We start from the raw sequence: 27,816 nt of genomic DNA, 5'->3' as shown, positions 1-27,816 counted from the left end.
GGGTTCCTTTCCGAGCCTGTTCTCTGCACACGGGCAGCCTGGTTCCCACGTGCCCCTTCCCACGTGTTCCTTCCGTGGGTTAATTTAGGAGTTAATCCATGAAGAAGTGCCCAGAGCTTGGCCCGGCCCCCGGTGAGAGGCATAAGTTTTATTCTTTCCCCTCCAGGACAGGGGTCTTGTCGGTCTTCTCCTTGGTGGTGTATTGGATGAAGTAGGTCCTCAGCAAATGGAGGAGGAGGTGCGTGCTCCATAGTTGCAAAGTCCACACACACAGTGTGGCCAGCGTTCCATCACAGCCTCAGGACACTGCCCGGCCCTGCCTGGCTTTCATTCCTGAGCTTTGGAACGAAGCGGTGAGAGTGGTTCATGGTTGCAATCCCTTCAATATCTGTGAAGATCTTATCTGAGAATATCTTTTTTTTTTTTTGAGATGGGGTCTCGCTCTGTCGCCCAGGCTGGAGCGCAGTGGTGCGATCTCCACTCACTGCAAGCTCCGCCTCCCAGGTTCATGCCATTCTCCTGCCTCAGCCTCCTGTGTAGCTGGGACTACAGGCACCCGCCACCGCGCCTGGCTAATTTTTGTATTTTTAGTAGAGACGGGGTTTCACCATGTTAGCCAGGATGGTCTTGATCTCCTGATCTCGTGATCTGCCTATCTCGGCCTCCCAAAGTGCTGGGATTACAGGTGTGAGCCACCGCACCCGGCCTTCTTCTTTTTCTTTTAAGAGACAAGGTCTTGCTCTGTAGACCAGCCTGGAGTGCAGTAGCATGATCTCAGCTCACTGTAGCCTCCACCTCCTGGGTTCACGGGATCCTTCCACCTCAGCTTCTGGAGGAACTGAGACCACAGAGGCACATCACTGTACCCAGATAATTTTCTATTTTTTGTAGAGATGGGGTCTCACTATGTTTTCCAGGCTGGTCTCAAACTCCTGGCCTCAGGGGATCCTCCCCCTTGGCCTCCCAAAGTGCTGGGATTGCAGGTGTGAGCCTCCTTATCCATGATGAACTTTTGCTAGAAAATTGTGCTGTTGTGTGTATGTCAGTTGAAGCTGGGCGGGCATCTTAGCCAAATATTTGGTGGTTTGGTGGCATCAAATTGTCTCCTCTTCCTTCAGTCCTAGAGGCAAATGCATGTCCCATCCATCATTCACAGGTTTCTGCAAGGTTTGAAGTCTGCACACTTCATTTCCATTCTTTATTGTTCCTAACTGGGTGTTTATTTCTTTCTTTTCCTCCCTTCCTTCCTTCCTCCCTCCCTCCCTCCCTTCCTATCTTCCTTTCTTTCCTCTTTTTTTTTTTTTGTTATGGAGTTTTGCTCTTGTTGCCCAGGCTGGAGTGCAGTGGTGCGATCTCAGCTCACTGCAACCTCCACCTCCTCGGTTCAAGCAATTTTCCTGCCTCAGCCTCCCAAGTAGCTGGGTTTACAGGTGCCGCCACCCTGCCCAGCTAATTTTTGTATTTTTACTAGAGACAGGGTTTTCCCATGTTGGCCAGGATGGTCTCGATCTCCTAACCTCAAGTGATCGGCCCACCTCAGCCTCCCAAAGTGCTGGGATTACACGCATGAGCCACAGCACCCGGCCTCCTGACTGATGTTTCAGTTTGGATCTGAAGAACGGGAATTTTCATAATTTTTTTTTTTTTTTTTTTTGAGACGGAGTCTCGCTCTGTCGCCCAGGCTGGAGTGCAGTGGCCGGATCTCAGCTCACTGCAAGCTCCGCCTCCCAGGTTCACGCCATTCTCCGGCCTCAGCCTCCCGAGTAGCTGGGACTACAGGCGCCCGCCACCTCGCCCGGCTAGTTTTTTGTATTTCTTAATAGAGACGGGGTTTCACCGTGTTAGCCAGGATGGTTTCGATCTCCTGACCTCGTGATCCGCCCGTCTCGGCCTCCCAAAGTGCTGGGATTACAGGCTTGAGCCACCGCGCCCGGCCGAATTTTCATAATTTCTTATTCAAGGTTTTTGAGAATTAGTTTGTTGCCATTTCTGAACTTCTGTCCCATTGTGATGTGTGTAATCAGTCGGCTTCCTTATCCTCATCCTCCACCCAGAGAAGCTCCAACCACCCCAGAACCCGGAAGGCCAGCCAGGGAGCAGCCTCGCCCAGGGGTCAGGAGCCAGGGCCCCTGTGGCTGGGGCCTGTGTGGCTGGCACCTGGTGGACGTGAGCCCCAGGACAGGGAGTTTCCGTGTGCATGATGGAAGCAGCTCACTTCTCAGCCCCTTTCAAGAATCTGGGAAGAATGGCCAGGCGCGGTGGCTCACGCCTGTAATCCCAGCACTTTGGGAGGCCGAGGCAGGCAGATCACGAGGTCAGGAGATCGAGACCATCCTGACTAACACAGTGAAACCCTGTCTCTACCAAAAATACAAAAAATTAGCCGGCGTGGTGGTGGCTGCCTGTAGTCCCAGCTACTCAGGAGTCCGAGGCAGGAGAATGGCGTGAACCCGGGAGGCGGAGGTTGCAGTGAGCCGAGGTCTCACCACTGCACTCTATCCTGGGTGACACAGTGAGACTCTGTCTCGGAAAAAAAGAAAAAAAATTTTTAAAAAAAAGAAAGTGCATGTTAAACCCACGATGACATCCCTCTACGTGGTCATAAAATGGTTAAACTTAAAGACTTCCAATGACAAGTGTTGATCAGCATTAGAGCAACTTAAACCCTCACACACTACTGTGGGGAGTACAAAGTACAGCCACTTTGGAAAGCAGATTGGAGGCCAGGCTCGGTGGCTCACGCCTGTAATCCCAGCACTTTGGGAGGCCGAGGCGGGCAGATCACGAGGTCAGGAGATCGAGACCATCCTGACTAACACGGTGAAACCCTGTCTCTACCAAAAATACAAAAAATTAGCCAGCGTGGTGGTGGCTGCCTGTAGTCCCAGCTACTCAGGAGTCCGAGGCAGGAGAATGGCGTGAACCCGGGAGGCGGAGGTTGCAGTGAGCCGAGGTCTCACCACTGCACTCTATCCTGGGTGACACAGTGAGACTCTGTCTCGGAAAAAAAGAAAAAAAATTTTTTAAAAAAAGAAAGTGCATGCTAAACCCACGATGACATCCCTCTACGTGGTCATAAAATGGTTAAACTTAAAGACTTCCAATGACAAGTGTTGATCAGCATTAGAGCAACTTAAACCCTCACACACTACTGTGGGGAGTACAAAGTACAGCCACTTTGGAAAGCAGATTGGAGGCCAGGCTCGGTGGCTCACGCCTATAATCCCAGCACTTTGGGAGGCCAAGGCGGGCAGATCACCTGAGGTCAGGAGTTCGAGACCAGCCTGGCCAACATGGTGAAACCCCATCTCTACTAAAAACACAGAAATTAGCTGGGTGTGGTGGTGTGCGCCTGTAATCCCAGCTACTGGGAGGCGGAGGTTGCAGTGAGCCGAGATCACGCCACTGCACTCCAGCCTGGGTGACACAGTGAGACTCCATCTCAAAAAATAAATACATAAATAAAAAATAAAATAAATTAAAAAAAAAAGAAAGGAAAGCAGATTGGCAGCTTCTTACCAACTTAAGTATACAGTCCCCTTGAAACCCAGTAATCCCACACATATTTATTCAAAATAAATGAAAACATGTGTCCATACACAGACTTGTATTTAAATGTTAAAAGCAGCTTTACTCATAATAGCCCAGAACTGCATACGTTCCAGAGCTCATCAACAGGTAGACAGTTAAACAAACTGAGGTGTGAGCATGCAATGGAATGAAATATTACTCAGCAATAAAAAATCCGCCGCTAACGTGCACAACAGTGTGGGCGGCTGTTCAGAGTGTGGAGCCGAGAGGAGCCAGACACGAACAACGGCTCTGCTAGAAATCCACTGCCACACGAGTCACTGCGACACACAGCTTAAAACAGTGTTTATCATCTCAGCTTTTGTAGGTCTGGGTCCCGGCTCAGTCCTCCTTACAAATCTGCAGTCCGATGTCAGCCAGGGTCATGGTCACCTCCAGGATCAGCTGTGGCAGCGTCCCAGGGTGGCTGTTGGAGTGAGTTTCCTGCTGTCTCGGGGATGGTGGAGGGGTCTGGCTTTCACGGTTGCCTTCAGTTCCTGGCCCATGAGCCTCCCCACCTCGGCTGGCAACCCAGCACTGGCTTCATCAAAGTGAGTAGGGGCGAGAGTGCCCTGAGACCTGAATCACGGCATTTTATAAATGAATCTCAGGATGTCTCATCACTCTTTTACTTTTATTTTTACTTTTATTTATTTTTTTTTTTTGAGATGGCATCTAGCTCTGTCACCCAGGCTGGAGTGCGGTGGCATGATCTCAGCTCACTGCAATCTCTGCCTCCCAGTTCTCCTGCTTCGGCCTCCAGAATAGCTGGGATTGCAAGTGTGTGCCACCATGCCCAGCTGATTCTTGTACTTTAGTAGAGACAGGGTTTTACCATGTGGGCCAGGCTGGTCTTGAACTCCTGACCTCAAGTGATCCGTCCACCTTGGCCTCCCAACATGCTGGGATTACAGATATGAGGCACTGTACCCTGCCTTTTTATCATTTTTTTTAGAAACTGGGTCTCACTCTGTTGCCCAGGTTGGAATGCAGTGGTGCCATCACAGCCCACTACAGTCCCTACCTCCTGGGTTCAAGCGATCCTCCCACCTCAACCTCCTGAATACCTGGGACCACAGGCGTGTGCCACCACCTCTGGGTAACTTACTTTCTGTAGAGACGGAGACTCCCTATGTTATCCAGGCTGGTCTCAAACTCCTGGGCTCAGGAGATCCTCCTGCCTCAGCCTCCCACAGTGCCGGGATCACAGGTGTGGCCATCGTGCCCGGCCCATCACTCTTGATGGATGAGAACAACACGTTGCTTGATCCAGACCACATGTGAGGAGGAAGGCCACACCACACCAGGGGAGGGAGCGTGGGGAGCCCAGGGAGAAGGCTGCCAACCCACCTTCCTGCCGGACGGTCCCGTTAATGAGCTGCTGCGAGTTCTGTTCGCGGCCAGATCTTGTCTCCCCAGCAGCCCATTTTAGGCGTTTTCATGTTGTCGCCTCAGTCGTGCTCGTATCTAAAGTAGGACGTGTTTGTCACTTGATCGACAGCCCTTTTGTTAGAAACGTTACTTTGTGTTTAAGGTTTTCTATCGCACGAAATAATTCAAATTGCCACTTTAAAAAACATAGAATACGAGAATAGAATACCGACTTCTCCACATTAAAAATGAGTAATGGTTCTTGGATATCTATTTAACTCAAGTATAGAAAAAATGTTCTAAGCGGCCAAGCCGGATTGTTCATTGGTTCTCAGGGCCTTGATGGCTAAAGACAGCAGCACAGCTAAGCGTGGTTTCCGACTGAACTGCTTCCTTTGTTTCAGTAGACGGCCGATCTCAGGCTGCTACACACATTTTGCATTTGGTCTTTTCTGCCAAGTTTCCTCTGCTTATCCAAATGAACAGAGTCCATCTGAAAATCACAGGATTAATAATTACTATCTAAACTCGATAACATTTTTCTCTGTGTCCCTGCCATTTTCTCTGTTTGGTGCATTTTCCCAGGAAAGTAACAGAACAACCTCACAAATACATCAAGAAGGGGGTTTAAATTTAGCGAGCGCCGTTTCCTCTCCCAGGTCCCGGTGACTCACCTCCACCTCCCAGGGCCATCCTGCTGCTGCCGAGCTGCAGCAATGGACAGGGGCCAGCTCCCCGCCCACGCCTCGGACTCCAGGACGTCCCTTCCCCTACGCTGTGGGCATCCGAGCATCCGGCAAGGTGTCAGTCCAAAAGAAACCATGTAAGTGGGCTGCAGGCTGGCGTCTGAATACCCACCTCAACCCGCAGACCACACTTCCGTGGCTTTCTGTGTGCCCTGTAGGACATTGCTGTCCAGGGAAGAACCAAGTCAGTGACTCCCAGGGCTAACTAACGGGCGGGATGTTCATTCCTTCCAGATCCAAGGGTGCGCGTTCTGCTCTGTGCCATATGGGGAGAGTGCAACGCCTCCCAGCGCAGAGCAGAAGGAAGAGGCAACAGCTATTGCCCTGAGCACCCACCCAAAGGGCTCTGGACGGATCCTCCCTGATGCAGAAGCAGTTCCACGTGTCCAGCAAGCAGGAAGAGCACTGTGAAGGAATACCCGGTGTGTCGGGATCAAGGGCTCTGGGTGTGAAGTCTGAGCTGCTTTCTCATGACTGTTCCCACAATCTGGTGCCGGAGTCCCCTCAGTGGGCACTCTCAGTGGTGCCAAGACAAGGGGGTGGGCTTTGTTCAGGAGCCTGGGTGAGGAGCACGCACCCCATCTCAAACAGGGAGACTTCCGTCGATGGAGATCGTCCTTGTTACGGATTGTGAAAGCCTCACCAGAGCCTCGCTCAGAGGGTGGGTTCTGCCACGGAACAGAAGATGGGGCATAACCTCCAGTGTGCCCCAGAGAGCGGGCAGCCCACGCCTCTGCGAAGCGGGTGGTCGCTGTCATAAAACAACCTGAGCCTCTTTCTAACAGAGTTCAGCGTCCTGCACCTCTGACACTGAGGAAACAAATCACGACTCTCACCCTGTCGTTTCGTAAAAGAAGAAAACAAAGCTGGGAAATCCGTTTGGGAACTACACACGGCCAGTTTGGAGCAGAGCTGGGACTGGCACCCAGACCTCTGACTCCTGGAGCTCTTCCCTGATTCTCTTTTTTGTATTTTGTATTTTCAGTAGAGACGTGGTTTCACCATGTTGGACCAAGATGGTCTTGAACTACTGACCTCAGGTGCTCCACCCGCCTCGGCCTCCCAAAGTGCTGGGATTACAGGCGTGAGCCACCACGACCAGCTCTTTTACAATTTTTATTTTATTTTATTTTGTTAAATAGAGATAGCATCTCACTACGTTGGCCAGGCTGGCCTCAAACTCCTGGGTTCAAACGACCCTCCTGCTTCAGCCTCCCAAAGTGCTGGGATTAGCAGAGTGAGCCACCTGTCTGGCCAGCATGCATTTTCTGAATGACTAATAGGCATCTTTTCATGTGCTTATTTATTTATGTATCTTTTGGTGACGTACGTGTCTGTTCAAATCTTTTAAAAGCCTAATGTTTTTAAAAATGAAGTTATCAATCTTATTATTAAGAGTTTTTTCATTGGGCATGGTGACTCACGCCTGTAATCCAGCCCTTTGGGAGGCTGAGGCGGGCAGATCACGAGGTCAGGAGATCGAGACCATCCTGGCTAGCACGGTGAAACCCCGTCTCTACTAAAAATACAAAAAATTAGCCGGGCGTGGTGGCGGCGCCTGTAGTCCCAGCTACTCGGGAGGCCGAGGCAGGAGAATGGCGTGAACCCGGGAGGCGGAGTTTGGCGTGAACCCTGGAGGCGGAGTTTGCCGTGAGCCGAGATCCAGCCACTGCACTCCAGGCTGGGTGACAGAGCGAGACTCCGACTCAAAAAAAAAAAAGAGTTTTTTCCTACATTTTAGGTGCATGTCTGTTGTTGGATATATGTTGCACAGATACTTTCTCCCAGCCTAGGGCCTGCGATTCATTTTCACAACAGTATCTTTTGAAGAAACAAAGTTTGCAATCCTGGCGATGTGGCCCTGTTTCTGTATGGGCCACGCTCCCCCCCTCATCCCTTTCCGCCTTGACTCCCTTTTCCTGTGTGGCGGCAGGGACGCCTTCCTAGGCAAGTAGCTGGTATCCTCGGAGGGCTCACCTCACCCATTTCCCCCTCTCAGGATCTTGCCCGTGGCTCCCTGATGTTCCATCACTTGGGGGCTGTTGTCTCAAATATTTTGCTGAGTCTTTCAGTTGTTTCACGCATGAGGCAAACCTGTCCCTGTTACTCCATCTCGGCCAGAAGTAGAAACTTACCTTCATTTTTTTTTTTTTTTTTTTTTTTTTTTTTTTTTTGAGACGGAGTCTCGCTCTGTTGCCCAGGCTGGAGTGCAGTGGCCGGATCTCAGCTCACTGCAAGCTCCGCCTCCCGGGTTCACGCCATTCTCCTGCCTCCGCCTCCCGAGTAGCTGGGACTACAGGCGCCGCCACCTCGCCCGGCTAGTTTTTTGTATTTTTTAGTAGAGACGGGGTTTCACCATGTTCACCAGGATGGTCTTGATCTCCTGACCTCGTGATCCACCCGTCTCGGCCTCCCAAAGTGCTGGGATTACAGGCTTGAGCCACCGCGCCCGGCCTTCATTTTTAAAATAAAATAAAATTGGCCGGACACGGTGGCTCAAGCCTGTAATCCCAGCACTTTGGGAGGCCCAGACGGGTGGATCACAAGGTCAGGAGATAGAGACCATCCTGGCTAACACGGTGAAACCCCATCTCTCCTAAAAAATACAAAAAAAAAAAAAAAAAATTAGCCAGGCAAGGTGGCAGGTGCCTGCAGTCCCAGCTACTCGGGAGGCTGAGGCGGGAGAATGGCATAAACCCGGGAGGCGGAGCTTGCAGTGAGCAGAGATCTGGCCACTGCACTCCAGACTGGGCAACAGAGCAAGACTCTGTCTCAAAAAATTAAAAAATAAAAAATAAAAATATTAAATTAAATTAAATTAAGCTGGGCACAGGCGAGGTGGCTCATGCCTGTAATCCCAGCACTTTGGGAGGCCGAGGTGGGTGGATCACTTGAGGCCAGGTGTTCGAGATCAGCCTGGCCAACATGGTGAAACCCCATCTCTACTAAAAATACAAGAAGAAATTAGCTGGGCATTGTGGCACATGCCTGTAATGCCAGCTACTCAGGAGGCTGAGGCAGAAGAATCGCTCGAACCTGGGAGGCGGAGGTTGCCGTGAGCTGAGATCGCGTCAGTGCACTCAACCTGGATGACAGAGCGAGACGTGGTCTAAAAAAAAAAAAACCGGGGCCGGGCGCGGTGGCTCAAGCCTGTAATCCCAGCACTTTGGGAGGCCGAGACGGGCGGATCACGAGGTCAGGAGATCGAGACCATCCTGGCTAACGCGGTGAAACCCCGTCTCTACTAAAAAAAATACAAAAAACTAGCCGGGCGAGGTGGCAGGCGCCTGTAGTCCCAGCTACTCCGGAGGCTGAGGCAGGAGAATGGCGTGAACCCAGGAGGCGGAGCTTGCAGTGAGCTGAGATCCGGCCACTGCACTCCAGCCTGGGCGACAGAGCGAGACTCCGTCTCAAAAAAAAAAAAAAAAAAAAAAAAACAAAACAAAAAAAAAAAAACCAGCTGTACTGAGATAGGATTCACACAGCGTAAACTTGCCTTCACTTTGCAGAGTCGTTTTCTCCCTGGGCACAGTCGCTGGGGTCCTGGCGCTGGGGCTCCTCTGGCCTTCCCTTCTCTCAGCACTTCCTAGTCGCTTCTTGTCTTCTGGCTTCGGGGTTTCTCTTTTTTTTTTTTTTTTTTTTTTTTTTTTTTTGAGACGGAGTCTCGCTCTGTCGCCCAGGCTGGAGTACAGTGGCCGGATCTCAGCTCACTGCAAGCTCCGCCTCCCGGGTTCACGCCATTCTCCTGCCTCAGCCTCCGGAATAGCTGGGACTACAGGCGCCACCACCTCGCCCGGCTAGTTTTTTGTATTTTTTAGTAGAGACGGGGTTTCACCGTGTTAGCCAGGATGGTCTCGATCTCCTGACCTCGTGATCCACCCGTCTCGGCCTCCCAAAGTGCTGGGATTACAGGCTTGAGCCACCGCGCCCGGCCAGCTTCGGGGTTTCTCACAGGAAGTTTGCTGCCGTTTCTTTGCTGCACTTTGCGAAATGTGTGTCTTTCACAAAGTGGTTGTAAAGAGTTTTTCTTTCTCGTTTTCATCAGCTTGGTTGCTGGGCATCTTGGTGTGATTTTCTTTTTCTTTTTCATATATGTGTGTATGTGTGTGTATATATATATATATATATATATATATATATGTATTTTTTATTTGTTTTGTTTTGTTTTTGAGACGGAGTCTCGCTCTGTCGCCCAGGCTGGAGTGCAGTGGCGCGATCTCGGCTCACTGCAAGCTCCACCTCCAGGGTTCACGCTATTCTCCTGCCTCAGCCTCCTGAGTAGTTGGGACTACAGGTGCCCACCACCACACCCGGCTAAGTTTCTGTATTTTTAGTAGAGATGGGGTTTCCCCGTGTTAGCCAGGATGGTCTTGATCTCCTGACCTCGTGATCCGCCCGCCTCAGCCTCCCAAAGTGCTGGGATTACAGGCGTGAGCCACCGTGCCTGGCCCACTGTCCCATTCTTAATAGTGGCTGGACCGTCTTACTGTTCTTGTAACCACCCCCGGCACCCTCCCGAGCACACATCTTTCTCAAATGCCTAAACCACTGCACCAGCCGCCGTCCTCCCAGGGCTCTACAGCGGGAGCTCTACCTCGTGCAGGGCATCCGTGTGCCACCCAGGATGGGATCCTGTTGCCAGCTGGGCAGTAAGTGATCCAGCTCCAGATCCACAGTGCCATCTGCCTTCTCAGACCATTCCTGGCACCGCCTGTGCCCCTTTGTGCCCTCTAGTAAGCAGACCATGCAATGAAATCAAGAATGCAAAAGACTTTTTGGGAGCTCACACCCATGAAAAATCAAGGCAGAGTGGGGAGCTGGGCTGAGAAAGCCTTCAGGCCACAATACCCGTCCAACGTCTGTGAAAGAAAATCGGGAGGAAACAGAATCGGGCTGGGAGAGCCTGACTGCGATGCAAATCTCTCAACATTTTGGCCACCCCAGCGGAGGGGCACGGCAGGGCTCTGCAGCAGAGAGTGCTCAGCGTCCACCAGGAGTGCTGTGTTGGGGGCCAGGGCTGCCCAGTGCCCTGCGTGCTCAGTCATGGGCCAGGGGCCGCCCGGAGAGTGTGCTCTGCTCAAATGCTTTCGTGCGTCCTTGCGGCAGGGCTGAAGGCTGGAGGCTACCTGCACACCTCACAGCTAAATGCAAATCCATGCTCCAGTGAAGATGGAAGTGGCGCCCCTACATGGCTGCCACAACATTTCAGAATGGTAACTTAGTGTCCTAGCACCCTCCAAAGGTGGCCAATGAGGATATTTTATTTTATTTTTAGAGGCAGGGTCTCGCTCTGTTGCTCAGGCTGGAAAGCAGTGGAGTATCACAGCTCACTGCAGCCTTGACCTCCTGCGCTCAAGCCACCCTCCTGCCTCAGCCTCTGGAGTAGCTGGGACTACAGGCGCCTGCCACCACACCCAGCTAATTTTTGTCTTGTTTTGTTTTAGATGGAGTCTCGCTCTATCACCAGGCTGGAGTGCAGTGGTACGATCTCAGCTCACTGCAACCTCATCCTCTCGGGTTCAAGCAATTCTCCTGCCTCAGCTTCCTATGTAGCTGGGAATATAGGTGCGTGCCACCATTTTTGTATTTTTAGTAGAGACAGGATTTCACCATGTTGTCCAGGATGGTCTCGATCTCTTGACCTCGTGATCTGCCTGCCTCGGCCTCCCAAAGTGCTGGGATTACAGGCGTGAGCCACTGGAGTGCAGTGGCGCGATCTCGGCTCACTGCAAGCTCCGCCTCCTGGGTTCACGCCATTCTCCTGCCTCAGCCTCCTGAGTAGCTAGGACTACAGGCGCCTGCCACCGTGCCCGGCTAGTTTTTTGTATTTTTAGTAGAGACAGGGTTTCACTGTGGTCTCGATCTCCTGACCTTGTGATCCGCCCGCCTCGGCCTCCCAAAGTGCTGGGATTATAGGCGTGAGCCACCGGGCCCAGCATTTTTTTTTTTTTTTTTTTTTTGAGATGCAGTCTCACTCTGTCACCCAGCCTGGAGTGTAGTGGCACAATCTCAGCTCACTGCAATCTCCATCTCCCAGGTTCAAGTGATTCTCCTGCCTCGGCCTTCTGGGTACCTGGGACTACAGGCACCTGCTACCACGCCCGGCTAATTTTTCTATTTTTAGTAGAGATGGGGTTTCACCATGTTAGCCAGGCTGGTCTCGAACTCCTGACCTTGTCATCTGCCTGCCTCAACCTCCCAAAGTGCTGGGATTACAGGTGCGAGTCACTGTGTTCAGTCTACTTATTTGTTTTATCTCCTTACAGAATTATTTCAGAACAGCAATATCAATAATATTACTGTAATCAGGATTACTACAAACTACTTAACATTTCTTCACAATTCTTTTGTCATCGGGATATAGTGTACTAGGTATACATAGTCAAACGGTCGGGTTTTTTGTTTTTTTTTTTGAGATAGAGTCTTGCTCTGTTGCCCAGGCTGGAGTGCAGTGGCGTGATCTCGGCTCACTGCAAGCTTTGCCTCCCGGGTTTACGCCATTCTCCTGCCTCAACCTGCCCAGCAGCTGGGACTACAGGCGCACACCGCCATGCCCGGCTAATTTTTTTGTATTTTTAGTAGAGACGGGGTTTCACCGTGTTAGCCAGGATGGTCTTAATCTCTTGACCTGGTGATCCACCTGCCTCAGCCTCCCAAAGTGCTGGGATTACAGGCTTGAGCCACCGCGCCCGGCCAAATGGTTGGGTTTTAAAGCCACTTGAAAGCTGGATGCTGTGGCTCACACCTGTGTGGAATCCCAGCACTTTGGGAGGCTGAGGCAGGAGGATTACTTGAGGCCAGGAGTTCTGCACCAGCCTGGAAAAGATAGTGAGACTTCAGCCGGGCGCGGTGGCTCAAGCCTGTAATCCCAGCACTTTGGGAGGCCGAGACGGGCGGATCACGAGGTCAGGAGATCGAGACCATCCTGGCTAACACGGTGAAACCCCGTCTCTACTAAAAAATTCAAAAAACTAGCCGGGCGAGGTGGCGGGCACCTGTAGTCCCAGCTACTCGGGAGGCTGAGGCAGGAGAATGGCGTAAACCCGGGAGGCGGAGCTTGCAGTGAGCCGAGATAGCGCCACTGCACTCCAGCCTGGGCGACAGAGCGAGACTCCGCCTCAAAAAAATAAATAAATAAATAAAATAAAATAAAATAAAAATGAATTATCTGGGTATGGTGGTGCACACATGTAGTCCCAGCTGCTTGGGAAGCTGAGGTGGTGGGATGGCTTGAGCCCAGGAGGTCAAGGCTGTGGTGAGCCATGATGGAGCCACTGCACTCCAGCCTGGGGAACAGAGCAAGACATTGTCTCTTTGAAAAAAGAAAAGTCACTTCGTGAGGCCAAGGCAGGCAGATCACTTGAGCTCAGGAGTTTGAGACCAGCCTGGCCAACATGGTGAAACCCCCGCTCTACTAAAAATACAAAAAAACTAGCCAGGCATTGAGGCGCATGCCTGTAATCTCAGCTACTTGGGAGGCTGAGGCAGGAGAATTGCTTGAATCCAGGAGGCGGAAGTTGCAGTGAGCCAAGATCACTCCATTGCACTTCAGCCTGGGTGACACAGCGAGACTCTGTCTAAAAATAAAAATAAAAAGTCACTCAAAATTATCCTTTTTTGTATGGCTAAACCCCCCACATGCCATACAATTAAGTTCATTTGTTTCATTCTGTCTCCAGTTTTTAGATGCTTTTCTATTTTGATTTATTTTTGGTTTTCTAATTACACAGTTCTATAGCTGAATGTAAGCACATTTAAAGAGATCTGCTTTCTATTCCTGTGCCCTTCTGCCCAGATAGTAACCTTTTTAATGTCAAAAAATACACATATATATTCTTATTGCCCCTGCTCCTTCTTACATAAATACTATACACACTTTTCTTCATCTTGATTTTTTTTTTTTTTTTTTGAGACAGGATCTCACTTTGTCACCCAAGCTGGAGGGCAGTAGCACAATCACAGCTCAGGGCAGCATCAGCCTCCCGGGCTCAAAAGGTCCTCCCACCTCAGCCTCCTGAGTAGCTGGGACTACAGGTGTGTGCCACCATGGCCAGCTAATTGTTTTTTTGTATTTTTTTAGCATCTGGGTTTTACCATGTTGCCCAGGCTGGTCTCAAACTCCTGGACTCAAGCAATCCTCCCTGTTTGCCCCTCAAAGTGCTGGGATTAGAAGCGTGAGCTGCTACGCCTGGCCTGAATTTTTTTTTTTTTTTTTTTTTTTTTTTTTTTTTTTTTTGAGATGGGGTTTCACTATGTTGCCAAGGTTGGAGTGCAGTGCTACAATCAGAGCTCACTGCAGCCTCAGACTCCTGGGCTCGAGCAATCCATCCTGCCTCAGCTTCCCAAGTAGCTGGGACTACAGGCTCAAGCCACCATGCCTGGCTTGATTTTTTTTACTTAACAATGTATTCTGGAGTCACTCCACAGCAGAACATAGAAATAAATGGTCCTTATGCCTTCTTTACAGCTGACCTTCTTTACAGCTGACCTTCTTTACAGCTGACCTCCATCATGTAGCTGTTCCACAGCTTCCTTAACCAACCAGTTCCATGGACACGGGGCTGTTCTCAGGCTGTCACTGTCCTTTCCTTCTTTCCTAGACAGTGTGTGTGTGTGTATATATATATATGTGTGTGTGTGTGTGTGTATATATATATACTGCAACCTCTGCTTCCTGGGTTCAAGTGATTCTCCTGCCTCAGTCTCCTGAGTAGCTGGGATTCCAGGCATGTGCCACCACGCCCAGCTAATTTTTGTATTTTAGTAAACAGGGGTTTCACCATATTGGCCAGGCTCGTCTCGAACTCCTGATCTCAGGTGATCCACCTGCCTTGGCCTCCCAAAGTGCTGGGATTATAGGCGTGAGCCACCACGCCCAGCCCTTTCCTGGAAAGTATATTAACAGTTCACTGAGAAAGGTCCAGGGAGGCAAAGCTGATAAGGAAGAAGCCCTATCATTTCCACAGAGTCAGGAAGAAGTATAATCTCTCTTATAAAAGCGAACCTGGGCTGGTAATGGTGGCTTGGTTCTATTCCTCAGATTCTGAGAAGGAAAGCGATCTGGCACTGCGGAAGGAGGATGAGTGCAGCGGTGGTGTGGCGTCACCCAGCTACTTTCCACAGCCATTCTCATGGGTGCTGGGCATTCTGCAAGGTGTCTTGCCTCTGATGGATCAGGTTATGGTCCAGGAAAAAACCAAAGGACCTCCCAGGCCTCACTGTGGCATCACGAGCAGGCCACCCTGCCAGTCCTACGCATGGCGGGCTGAAAGACTGCTGGGGTAGGGGGCGCGTCCAATTCACTCATGAGCCCAGTTCTTGGCATAGAGTGGCCCAGTGAAAGAGACCACTCCCTTTCCTCACACTCCCACATCTCCATTGCAAATGGCCCCCACGGGCCAACTGTGCGAGAAGAGCCTCCAGTGTAACAGGATGGAGACGGCCTGGGCAGCAGGGGGTGGGGACTGTGGGGAAGGCAGTGGGGAATGTCGGAACGGGCTTGGCATGTTGGGCCCATCTTTCATTTTGTTTTTTGTTTGTTTGTTTGTCTTGAGACAGAGTCTCGCTCTGTCGCTTAGGCTGGAGTGCAGTGGCACAGTCTCGACTCACTGCAACCTCCAACTCCCAGGTTCAAACGATTCTCCTGCCTCAGCCTCCGGAGTAGCTGGGACTGCAGGCGTGAGCCACCACACCCGGCTAATTTTTGTATTTTTAGTAGAGACAGGGTTTCACCACGTTGGTCAGGATAGTCTCGAACTCCTGACCTCAAGAGATCTGCCCAACTTAGCATGAGCCACCATACCCAGCCGGGTTTTTGCTGCTTTTGATTTTGAAACAGGGTCTTGATTTCGCTCCGGCCAGAGGGTGATGGCACCATCATAGCTCACTGACTTGCTATTTACTTTTACAATTTTTCAATTGGAGCCTTTGCTGGAACATAAAATCCAGAAGTCTTTTTTTTTTTTTTTTGAGCTGGAGTCTCACTCTGTCATCCAGGCTGGAGTGCAGTGGTGTGATCTTGGCTCACTGCAACCTCCTCCTCCTGGATTCAAGCGATTCTCCTGCCTCAGCCTCCTGAGTAGCTGGGATTACAGGCAGCTGCCACCACGCCCCGCTAATTTTTGTATATTTAGAAAAGATAGGGTTTCACCATGTTGGCCAGACTGGTCTCGAACTCCTGACCTCAAGTGATCCGTCTACCTCGGCCTTCTAAAGTGCTGGGATTACAGGCGTGAGCCACCCTGCCCGGCCCGATCTTCCATTTTCAGGAGAAGAGAAAAATACCCATTTTCACGGGAAACCTCCTAGTTTTTTAGGTTGACAGTGACTCCAAACCATGGTCCTCTGAGCCACCGCGCCGGTGCTGAGCCCCTCCAGGCCCCCCAAGCCTGTCTGTCACCTCCAAGGCTGGGCCCTGGGCCAGGCCTGGACGTCTGGGACCCCGGAGACGTCCCCCCACCCACGGCCTGTAGCCTGCCCCTTCAGCCGTGCCTCGGGGCCAGCGACCGCCCCGCTCCTGCCTGGAGAGCAGGCCCCGCCCCGCCCCGCGCCGCGCGGTGGGTGGTGGGTCGGACCAAGCCACCCGCTCCAGTCGGGGAGCAGCACGGGCGAGGCTCCCCCTCCGGCCACGATGGAGTCTTCCGTTACCATGGAGCTCCGCGCTCCAAACCACGCCGCTGGCGCCGCGGACGGCCTTCGCCGAGGACCGCCGCCTCCCTGAGCAGCCCCGGGCTTCTGTGCTCCCGGACCCCGAGAACCTGGGACCCAGGCCAGCCAGAGGTGGGTGTGGGGGCGGATGCGTTTGACCCTGGGGCTGAGCTGGAAGCGTTTGACCCCCGCCCCCCAGGCAGAACTCCGTCCCATATTAAACCCCTTTCCCTGAAAGCTGTGCCAGAGAAATGACTGTTAATACTTCTAGTCCCTGGTTCGTTTCAGGGAACCCCGGCGCTGGCACAGCCTCGATTGAGGGGCCCGCACCTGACTTTGCAGCAGATGTTATAATAATGTATTATTATAACACATTTACAAAAACATTAAACAAAAATCAAGGGCCAGCCTGTCTGGTAAAAAGTTAAGACTCATGAGTGTCTGCCTAGCTAAAAAGGAGAGCATGGTCCATAGCCCCAAAGTCGTTTGGTTTTAGTATGTATAACCTGGTTTTGGAAGCTGATTTGCCTCTAGTTTTTTGTTCTCCTAAGGAATACTCCTTTTGTCTGCATAAGCCAAGTATTGAGGTAGTCAGCAGGCCTGCTCTAGGGCCCACAGTTCGAAAGAAATTGACTGACAGCGATTCTCTGGGTAAAGATGATGCATCAATGCGCATGTTCAACTTAGAGATTGGTTATAAAGCGAACATCAGTAGCTACTACCCAAGTTAAGAAATAGAACATCAGCACCCCAAAGTCACTCCCCCTTGCCGTTCACAGACCCGCTCTTCTTGACCATGTCTGACTTTTTCTTCAGTTTTACTTACCTATGCATGCATCCCTAAACAATATAGTTAACTTTCGCTTGTTTTAAACTATATAAACTTTATATTTATATAAAATTTTAAAGATAATATATAATTTTCTTTAGTTTTACTTAACTATGCATGCGTCCCTAAAAAATATAGTTAACTTTCACTTATTTTAAACTTTATATAAACTTTATATAAAATTTTAAAGAATGTATGTGGTATTATATAAACAATATATAATATAAATGTAGTATACAAACTATATATAAAACCACATATAATTTTATGTAAGTTTCATAATATATACTAAACTTTATATAATACTACATATAGGCTGGGCGCGGTGGCTCCAGCCTGTAATCCCAGCACTTTGGGAGGCCGAGACGGGCGGATCATGAGGTCAGGAGATCGAGACCATCCTGGCTAACACGGTGAAACCCCGTCTCTACTAAAAATACAAAAAACTAGCCGGGCGAGGTGGCGGCGCCTGTAGTCCCAGCTACTCGGGAGGCTGAGGCAGGAGAATGGCGTAAACCCGGGAGGCGGAGCTTGCAGTGAGCTGAGATCCGGCCACTGCACTCCAGCCTGGGCGACAGAGCGAGACTCCGTCTCAAAAAAAAAAAAAAAAAAAAAAAAACTACATATATTCTTTAAAATTTTTTTTTTTGAGACAGAGTCTCACTGTGTTGCCCGAGTTGGAGTACAGCGGGGCGATCTTGGCTCACTGCAACCTCTGCCTCCTGGGTTCAAGCGATTCTCCTGCCTCAGCCTCCCGAGTAGCTGGGCTTATGAGTGCCCGCCACCATGCCTGGCTAATTTTTGTACTTTTAGTAGAGACGGGGTTTCCACATGTTGGCCAGGCTGGTCTTGAACTCCTGATCTCAAGTGATCCACCCACCTCCGCCTCCCAAAGTGCAGGGATTACAGGCGACAAGCCACCATGCCCTGTTAACTTTCACTTATTTTAAACTTTATATAAATTTATTTATATAAAATTTTAAAGAATATATGCAGTATTATATAAATCTTGTATTATATAGAGTTATATAATATATGTATAAGGTTTATGTAATACCACATATACGTTTATATGAGTTTAATAATATATATAAACTTTATGTAATACCACATATATTCTTTAAAATTTTTTGAAACAATCCCAAACTTGTATAAAAGTTGCAAGCTCAGCACAAAAAAATTTCTCGTAAAGTATTTGACAGTAAGTTGCTTTCTTTTTTTTTTTTTTTTTTTTTTTTTGAGACGGAGTCTCGCTCTGTCACCCAGGCTGGAGTGCAGTGGCCGGATCTCAGCTCACTGCAAGCTCCGCCTCCCGGGTTTACGCCATTCTCCTGCCTCAGCCTCCCGAGTAGCTGGGACTACAGGCACCCGCCACCTCGCCCGGCTAGTTTTTTTTGTATTTTTTTAGTAGAGACGGGGTTTCACCGTGTTAGCCAGGATGGTCTCGATCTCCTGACCTCGTGATCCGCCCGTCTCGGCCTCCCAAAGTGCTGGGATTACAGGCTTGAGCCACCGCGCCCGGCCATAAGTTGCTTTCATGGTGCTCTGTCGCCCGCCACCCTTGTCGAGTGTATTTTTCCACAAACAAGGACATTCTCCAACACAGCCACACAGGAGGACACAGGCCTGTTGCTGTGTTTACCCCACAGTCTGTCAAACATGCTTTGCCAGTTAATTGCATCAGGCCCCCAACGTGGAAGGATCCAGCCTGGAATTACTTTACACTGAATTCTCACCATACCTCTTTATTCCCCTTCGGTCCAGAACATTCCTTGGCCTTGCTTTGGCTGTCATGACCCTGACACCTTTGAAGGTCATGGGCCAATTACTTTGTAGAAAGTCCCTCCGTTTGGTTTCGTCTGCTGTGTCCTGGTGATTAGATTCCCACTGTGTGTCTCGGAAAGTCACAGAGGTAACGCCATAGCCTGTTCGTTCCATCCAGTCAGTGACTCACAGTGGTCACGCTGTCACGTTACTGGTGATGTTCACTTTGAGCTCTTCATCAAGGTGGTATCTGCCAGCATCTCCACTGGGAAGTTCTTTTTTCCTTCGTAATTAACAAGCATTTTGTTGGAGGTACTCAGAAGCTATGCAAATATGTCATCACTCCCAGGCTTGGCCTAGGAGGCTGTCACGGTGGACACCTTCCTCCCCTGCCTGGGCTCTGATACACTCTGCTGGACCACACCTGGGGCTGCCCTCTTCCCTGTCAGGCTCTGCCATCCAGCTCTGAGCCTCAGCCGCACACACCCCCACCCTCCTCACCCAGCCAGGCGCCCGCATCCAGCTCTGAGCCTCAGCCGCACACACCCCCACCCTCCTCACCCGGCCAGGCGCCCGCATACAGCTCTGAGCCTCAGTCATACACACCAGCACCCTCCTCACCCAGCCAGGCGCCCGCATACAGCTCTGAGCCTCAGTCATACACACCAGCACCCTCCTCACCCAGCCAGGCGCCCGCATACAGCTCTGAGCCTCAGTCATACACACCAGCACCCTCCTCACCCAGCCAGGCGCCCGCATACAGCTCTGAGCCTCAGTCATACACACCAGCACCCTCCTCACCCAGCCAGGCGCCCGCATACAGCTCTGAGCCTCAGTCATACACACCAGCACCCTCCTCACCCAGCCAGGCGCCCGCATACAGCTCTGAGCCTCAGTCATACACACCGGCACCCTCCTCACCCAGCCAGGCGCCCGCATACAGCTCTGAGCCTCAGTCGTACACACCGGCACCCTCCTCGCCCAGCCAGGTGCCCGCATACAGCTCTGAGCCTCAGTCGTACACACCGGCACCCTCCTCGCCCAGCCAGGTGCCCGCATACAGCTCTGAGCCTCAGTCGTACACACCGGCACCCTCCTCGCCCAGCCAGGTGCCCGCATACAGCTCTGAGCCTCAGTCGTACACACCGGCACCCTCCTCGCCCAGCCAGGTGCCCGCATACAGCTCTGAGCCTCAGTCATACACACCGGCACCCTCCTCACCCAGCCAGGTGCCCACATACAGCTCTGAGCCTCAGTCATACACACCGGCACCCTCCTCGCCCAGCCAGGTGCCCGCATACAGCTCTGAGCCTCAGTCGTACACACTGGCACCCTCCTCACCCAGTCAGGCTCCGACAGCCCAGCCTGGGCCACTGTGGATCCTGCTGCACCTGCCCCACCCAGGGAACCTACTGTGACAGTGAAGGGAAGGGGGAGAGGAGGAGTATCAGGCGTGCCTCTCTCTTTTTCTCCTCGGGGTTGTGTGAGAGATTCATTCACACAGTGGCACCACGGCCATCAGGGCTGTCTCTAAGCCTCAGGACCTGAGAATATGACCTTACTTGGACTTAACGGTGATGCCTGTAAGTAGCTAAGAGGAGGACATACTAGAATAGGGTGAGCACCTCATCCAGTATGACCGGTGTCCTTATAAAAAGGAGAAATTTGGACATAGACATGCATACAGAGAGAATGTCCTATGAAGATTGGAATTTTTCTGCCACAAGCCACAGAACTAACAGAAGCTACAAGACAGGCCTAAAACAGGCTCTTGCCTCGTGCCTTCAGAGGGAGCATGGCCCTGCCAGCAACTCGGTTTTAGACGATGGCTTCTAGAACCGTGAGATAACTTCTGCTGTCGAAGCCACCTAGGTTGTGGTACTTTGTTATGGTGACCCCAGGAAGCTAAGACAACGGGTGGGATTTTCTGTAGGGTGTGCTCCTGGGAGCAGAATCGCGGAGCTAGAGGGTGCCGTAGGCAGTCTGAGCTCCTCTTTCCCCAAAAACCCCACGTCCTGATCCTCCGAACCCGTGAGCATGTGAGGGGACACGGCACGCCCTTGACTAGGACTGTGAAGTGCCTGTTGAAGTCTTTTGCCCATTTTGGTGTGGGGCTGTCTGTCTTCTTCACTCATTCATGGATATTCCTTACGTGGTCTTGACAGTAAACCTCTGGGTTATGTGCTGTGATTGTCTTCTACTCTGTAGGTTTTCTTTAACTTTCCCTAGGATGTCATCTGAACAAAAGATTTGGTTTTGTGTGTTTGTTTGTTTGAGATAGAGTCTTGCTCTGTCGCCTGAGCTGGAGTGCAGTGGCACGATCTTGGCTCACTGTAACCTCCGCCTCCCAGGTTCAAGGGAGTCTCTTACCTCAGCCTCCCGAGTAGCTGGGGTTACCGCTGCACACCACCACGCCCGACTAATTTTTGTATTTTTTGTAGAGATGGGGTTTTTTGCCGTGTTGGCCAGGTGGTCTTGAACTCCTGACCTCAAGTGACCCACCTACCTCGGCCTCCCAAAGTGCTGGGATTACAGGTGTGAGCCACTGCGCCTGGCCTGAATGAAAGTTGTTTTTTGTTTTTTTTTTGTTTTGTTTTGGTTTTTTGGTTTTTTTTTTGAGATGGAGTCTCGCTCTGTCGCCCAGGCTGCAGTGCAGTGACCGGATCGCAGCTCACTGCAAGCTCCGTCTCCCAGGTTTACGCCATTCTCCTGCCTCAGCCTCCCGAGTAGCTGGGACTACAGGCGCCCGCCACCTCGCCCGGCTAGTTTTTCGTATTTTCAGTAGAGACGGGGTTTCACCGTGTTAGCCAGGATGGTCTCGATCTCCTGACCTCATGATCCGCCCGTCTCGGCCTCCCAAAGTGCTGGGATTACAGGCTTGAACCACCGCGCCCGGCCTGTTTTTTTTTTTTTTTTGAGATGGAGTCTTGCTCTGTCGCCCAGGCTGGAGTACAGTGGCCGGATCTCAGCTCACTGCAAGCTCCGCCTCCCGCGTTCATGCCATTCTCCTGCCTCAGCCTCCTGAGTAGCTGGGACTACAGGTGCCCGCCACTTCGCCCGGCTAGGTTTTTTTTTTTTTTTGTATTTTTTAGTGGAGACGGGGTTTCACCATGTTAGCCAGGATGGTCTCGATCTCCTGACCTCGTGATCCGCCCGTCTCGGCCTCCCAAAGTGCTGGGATTACAGGCGTGAGCCACTGCGCCCAGCCCTGAATGAAAGTTTTTAATTGAAATGTGGGCAACTCTACCAACTTTTCCCTTTGTGCCTAATGTTTTTAGTGTCTTATTTAAGAAATTCTGAGGTAACAAGGCTCCATTCCTACCCCCCATTGACTCCTCGCTAACACACACACTGTAGCAGAAATTTGATTTTTCCCAAACGAGTCTCTAATCCACGTGGGACCGATCTTCAGGTGGGTGCGGACAAGGACGTCCATTCCGTGGCCACTGCTCAGCAACCCTGCTTCCATCCTGCATAGCGCTAGTACTTGAGGGCCGATTTCTGGCCTCTCTGATCTGTTCCTTTGGTCTGTTTGTCTTGGTCAAAGCACTCTACTGTCTTAATTTTACAGCTTTAGAATCAATCTTGATATCTGGTGGGGCACCCCTTCCCCCTTCAAAACTATGGTTCCATTGTTCTTCCATATACATTTTACAGTTCACCAGACGAGTATCTCTCTGGCATGCAGACACACACACACACATTTCTGTTGGGATTTGGATGGGGGTTTTAGGGAATCTGCAGAGCACTTTGGAAAGGACTGACTTCCTGACAACATTGGGTTTCTAGTGCTTGAACATGCAGCTGTTTATTTATTTATTTATTTTTATTTATTTTTTTGAGATGGAGTCTTGCTATGTCACGCAGGGTGGAGTGCAGTGGCGCGATCTCGGCTCACTGCAAGCTCCACCTCCCGGGTTCAAGCGATCCTCCTGCCTCAGCCTCCCAAGTAGCTGGGACTACAGGCGCCCGCCACCACACCCGGCTCATTTTGTTTTTGTATTTTTAGTAGAGACGGGGTTTCACCGTGTTGGCCAGGATGGTCTTGATCTCCTGACCTCATGATCCACCCACCTCGGCCTCCGAAAGTGCTGGGATTACAGGCGTGAGCCATCACGCCCGGCCTATTTATACTTTCTTTTAGAAAAAACTTTTATTATGGAAAATTGCAAAGTCAAAAAAGCCCCAGGTGTCAGCCTCACAGCGTTCCTCTCCCAGTACCCCTCCCTACTTGTAGTTCTGGACCAGTGTGTTTCAAAGAAAATCCCAGGTGTGATATCATTTCTCCTGGAAAAACCTTTGTAGATGCCTCTGACAGATAGAAACTTGTTTTTAGCATAACCACAAAATCATCAACCCCAATACAATTAATAAGTTCTTGGTTTTTTGTTTTTTGTTTTTTGTTTTGAGACGAAGTCTCACTCTGTCACCCAGGCTGGAGTGCAATGGCGTGATCTCGGGTCACTGCAACCTCTGCCTCCCAGATTCAAGCGATTCTCCTGCCTCAGCCTCCCAAGTAGCCGGGATTACAGCCACGCACCACCACACCCGGCTAATTTTTGCATTTTTAGTAGAGACGGGGTTTCACCATGTTGGCCAGGATGGTCTCGAACTCCTGACCTCAAGTGATCTGCCCGCCTCGGCCTCCCAAAGTGCTGGGATTACAGGTGTGAGCCACCACACCCGGCCCACATTAATAATTTCTTAATGGAAATAATGCCAGTTTGTGCTCATTTTCAGGAATTGTCTCAAAAATGTCTTTCACAGCTAGTTTGCTTGAATGGAGATTCGAACAAGATCCCCAGGTTGCATGTGGCCAACTTGTCTCTCGAGGCTCTTTTGACTTAAAGACCCCCCCCTTCCTTATCTTTCCCCAGGCCATTTATTTGTTGAAGAAACGGGGTCATTTGTTCCATTTATTTTTATGTCCGTCTCCTTTAATGTTGCCCGAGGAGGCTCCTCATTTTCTCTGTGGAGGTCTGTGTGTCTTTTGTTGTATTTATTCTTGAGTACTTCATGGTTTTTTATGTAATTGTAAATGGTAGCTTTTCTAAATCTTATTTTCTCATTATTTCTTCTGATAAATAGAAATATACTTGGTTTTTATTATTGAAGTTGTACCTAGCAACATTACTAAGTTGTTTTAATTAAATAACTTATCTGTATATTTGTTTGGATTTTCTATGTATACAGTCATTTTATCTGAAATCATGATTAAAAAAAAAAAAAAAAAAAAAAAAAAAAAAAAAAAAATGACCATTTTTCCCTTCCATTCCTTATGCCTTTTATTTCTTTCTTTTTTTTTTTTTTTTTTTTTTTTTTGAGGCAAAGTCTTGCTCTGTTGCCCAGGCTGGAGTGTAGTGGCATGGTCTTGGCTCACTGCAACCTCCACCTCCTGAGTTTCAGTTTCAGCAATTCTCCTGCTTCAGCCTGCTGAATAGCTGGGATTACAGATGTCCCCCACCACACCCGGCTAATTTTTATATTTTTAGTAGAGCCGGGGTTTCACCATGTTGGTCAGGCTGGTCTCGAACTCCGGACCTCAAGTGATCCACCCGCCTTGGCCTCCAAAAGTGCTGGGATTACAGGCGTGAGCCACCGTACCCGGCCGATATTTCAGGAGCCCTTCTTTCTGTTATTGCCAGTCCACTTAGACACCCACATGAGATCACACACTTAATTTGATTTTTTTCTCTATTTTTTCATATGTTTAAAGTAGCACCCATAATGAATAATTTGATCAATGAATAATCTGATCAATCAACACTAAATGCAGATTTGAAGCTGCTGAGTCTTCCTGGTGAATTGAACATGCGATTATAATGTGTCCCCACTGCTGTTCCTGCTTTTTGCCTAAGTTTTTTGTCTGTTTCTAGACAACTCCAGTAACTTCCTATTTATGGTACTTGCATTTCTTTCTGACTTTTAAAATGCAATGCTTCTTAAGCTTGTGTTTTAGATGTCTGTTTCTCTCTTTTTTTTTTTTTATTTTTTTATTTTTTGAGACGAAGTCTTGCTCTGTGGCCCAGGCTGGAGTGCAGTGGCACAATCTCGGCTCACTGCAAGCTCCGCCTCCTGGGTTCACGCCATTCTCCTGCCCCAGCCTCCCGAGTAGCTGGGACTACAGGCGCCCGCCACCTCGCCCGGCTAATTTTTTGTATTTTTAGTAGAGACGGGGTTTCACCGTGTTAGCCAGGATGGTCTCGATCTCCTGACCTCGTGATCCTCCTGCATCGGCCTCCCAAAGTGCTGGGACTACAGGAGTGAGCCACTACGCCCGGCCTGGATGTCTCTTTTAAATTGTAGAGAGTTTGGCCAGGTGCAGTAGTTCGCACCTGTAATCCCAGCACTTTGGAAGGCTGAGGTGGGCGGATCATCCGAGGTCAGGAGTTTGAAACCAGCCTGGCCAACATGATGAAACTCCGTCTCTACCAAAAATATAAAAATTAGCTGAGCGTGGTGGCCCGTGCCGGTAATCCCAGCTGCCCAGGAGGCTGAGGCACAAGAATTGCTTGAACCCAGGAGGCGGAGGTTGCAGTGAGCCAAGATTGCACCTCTGACCTCCAGCCTGGGTGACAGAATGAGACTCTGCCTCAAAAAACAAAAACAAAAACAAAAAAAGTTAGTTTGATTTGTTTTTGTGGTTCTTGGTGTTGTTGTTGTTGTTTAGTTTGTTTGTTTGTTTGTTTGTTTGTTTGAGACGAAGTCTCACTCTATCCCCGAGGCTGGAGTGCAGTGGCGCGATCTCGGCTCGCTGCAAGCTCTGCCTCCTGGGTTCACACCATTCTCCTGCCTTAGCCTCCTGAGTAGCTGGGACTACAGACACCCGCTACCACGCCCGGCTAATTTTTTGTATTTTTAGTAGAGATGAGGTTTTACCATGTTAGCCAGGATGGTCTCGATCTCCTGACCTCGTGATCCGCCCGCTTCAGCCTCCCAAAGTGCTGGGATTACAGGCATGAGCCACTGTGCCCAGCCTGTTCTTGGTTTTTAATGCAATTTGATAATATACTTCCCTTTAGCTTGGTTATTTAATCTATATTTTTACCTTTACTTAGGTTTTAACCTGAAAGTTTCTTATTTTGTTCGTTCTTCAACTTTTTTTTGTTTTTGTTTTTGAGACTGAGTCTCATTCTGTTGCCCAGGCTGGAGTGCAGTGGCATGATTTCAGCTCACTGCAACCTCTACCTCCCGGGTTCAAATGATTCTCCTGCCTCAGCCTCCTAAGTAGCTGGGATTACAGGGACACGCCATCACGCCTGGCTAATTTTTGTATTTTCAGTAGAGATGGGGTTTCACTATGTTGGCCAGGCTGGTCTCAAACCTTAAGTGATCCACCCACCTCGGCTTCCCAAAGTGCTAGGATTATAGGTGTGAGCCAGCTCACCTGGTTTGTTCTTCAACATTTTTATGAGAATTAAAGTACAGTCCTATCCAGCATTTCTGATGGTTTTCAGTGTGATGACGGCACACTGGCCAGCCACGTTACCGCGGTGGAACTTCGCGCTTTCCTGGGTCTCTCGGTTCCCGATCCCACTGCTCCCGCCGGAGGAGCACCCGGAGCTACCCGTTCCTGAGCCTTTCACAGCTGTGTGGCAACGTGGGATTTGTTCTCAGCTTCCCCTGCAGAGGGTCAGCCAGCGCCTCTGTCTGCAGGGACAGCCACCCTCATCCCTCCACCTCCCGCTTCTCTTTGCTCCTGTTTCTCCCTCTGGCCCTTGCCCTGGTAGATGGATGTACTGAAAACAGTACATCTACCCCCTGTTGTTAGTGAGGACTCAGGAGAGATCAGAGGTGACTGCCTGTTGGAAGTGCTGTCTTTAACGGATGCTCAGTGTATGTGGTTTCGTGTGATCATCTGAAATGGAACTGTGTGTGTGCAAGGACACCTTCTATAAGACTGTCACCCACTGGGTGTCCAGCAAAACGAGGTCACGGAGGCCACAGGGAATTCACGAGCACCGAGCTGAATAGGTTTGGCCATTTTCTAAATATCTTCTGAAAACCCTGCCATTCAAAGACTAGCAAGTTAATCAGTTCCTTCAAGGGGAAAAATATTGTTGGAATTTTACAAGATGCCTTAAAATTCTGCCTCTCAGGACTTTAAAATGCAATTATTTCTTTGTAAGTTTAAAAAATTGCTGGCATTGATATATTAATAATTCATCCAAGAAACATTGCTAGGCACTGAAATATTTTTAGTGAATTATTCTGAAGCAATTGCTAAGTTAAGCAATGAAAAACAGCCCTCTACAATTTTACAGTTTTAGCATCTCATACATAATGTCAACATTTATGTACATTTCACCTGGAATTACTCATTTCAATGTGAAATAGTAATGCTAATTCCCAATGTAAAATGTCTGTCTCTATGATAGATATGTTGACTTGTAAGCCTTTTTTTTTTTTTTTTTTTTTTTAACAACTTTAGAGTCAGGATCTTGCTCTGTCACCCAGGCTGGGCTGCAGAGGCACAATCACGGCTCACTGCAGCCTTGACCTCCTGGGCTCAAGTGATCCTCCCACCGCAGCGTACTGAATAGGTAGAACCACAGATACGCACCACCACGCCTGGCTACATTTTTTTACTCTTTTTTTGTTTGAGACGGAGTCTCTCTCTGTCGCCCAGGCTGCTAAGATGCAGTGATGTGATCTCAGCTCACTGCAAGCTCCGCCTCCTCGGTTCACACCATTCTCCTGCCTCAACCTCCCCAGTAGCTGGAACCACAGGCGCCCGCCACCACACCGGGCTAATTTTTTGTATTTTTAATAGAGATGGGGTTTCACCATGTTAGCTAGGATGGTCTCAATCTCCTGACCTTGTGATCCACCCACCTTGGCCTTCCGAAGTGCTGGGATTACAGGTGTGAGCCGCCGCCCCTGGGCACT

General features: G+C 50.0%; 2 protein-coding genes across 3 annotated transcripts in view; one reads left to right on the top strand and one right to left on the bottom strand.

Moving 5' to 3' along the window:
- The window catches only part of GABRD (gamma-aminobutyric acid type A receptor subunit delta), a 378,620-nt gene that overhangs the window by 12,958 nt on the left and 337,846 nt on the right, over positions 1-27,816 (bottom strand). The window lies entirely within an intron of this gene.
- The window catches only part of CFAP74 (cilia and flagella associated protein 74), a 77,527-nt gene continuing 66,045 nt past the window's right edge, over positions 16,335-27,816 (top strand). For both annotated transcript variants that reach the window (XM_050785733.1, XM_050785724.1), the window contains exon 1: positions 16,335-16,466. The gene's annotated coding sequence lies outside the window, so the exon portion shown is untranslated. The remainder of the gene's footprint in view (positions 16,467-27,816) is intronic.

This window comes from Macaca thibetana, chromosome 1 (genome assembly GCF_024542745.1).
Source record: "Macaca thibetana thibetana isolate TM-01 chromosome 1, ASM2454274v1, whole genome shotgun sequence".
NCBI classification, from domain to species: domain Eukaryota; kingdom Metazoa; phylum Chordata; class Mammalia; order Primates; family Cercopithecidae; genus Macaca; species Macaca thibetana.
The sequence above is the reverse complement of the archived record's forward strand: the minus strand, read 5'-3'. Positions and strand labels throughout refer to the sequence as shown.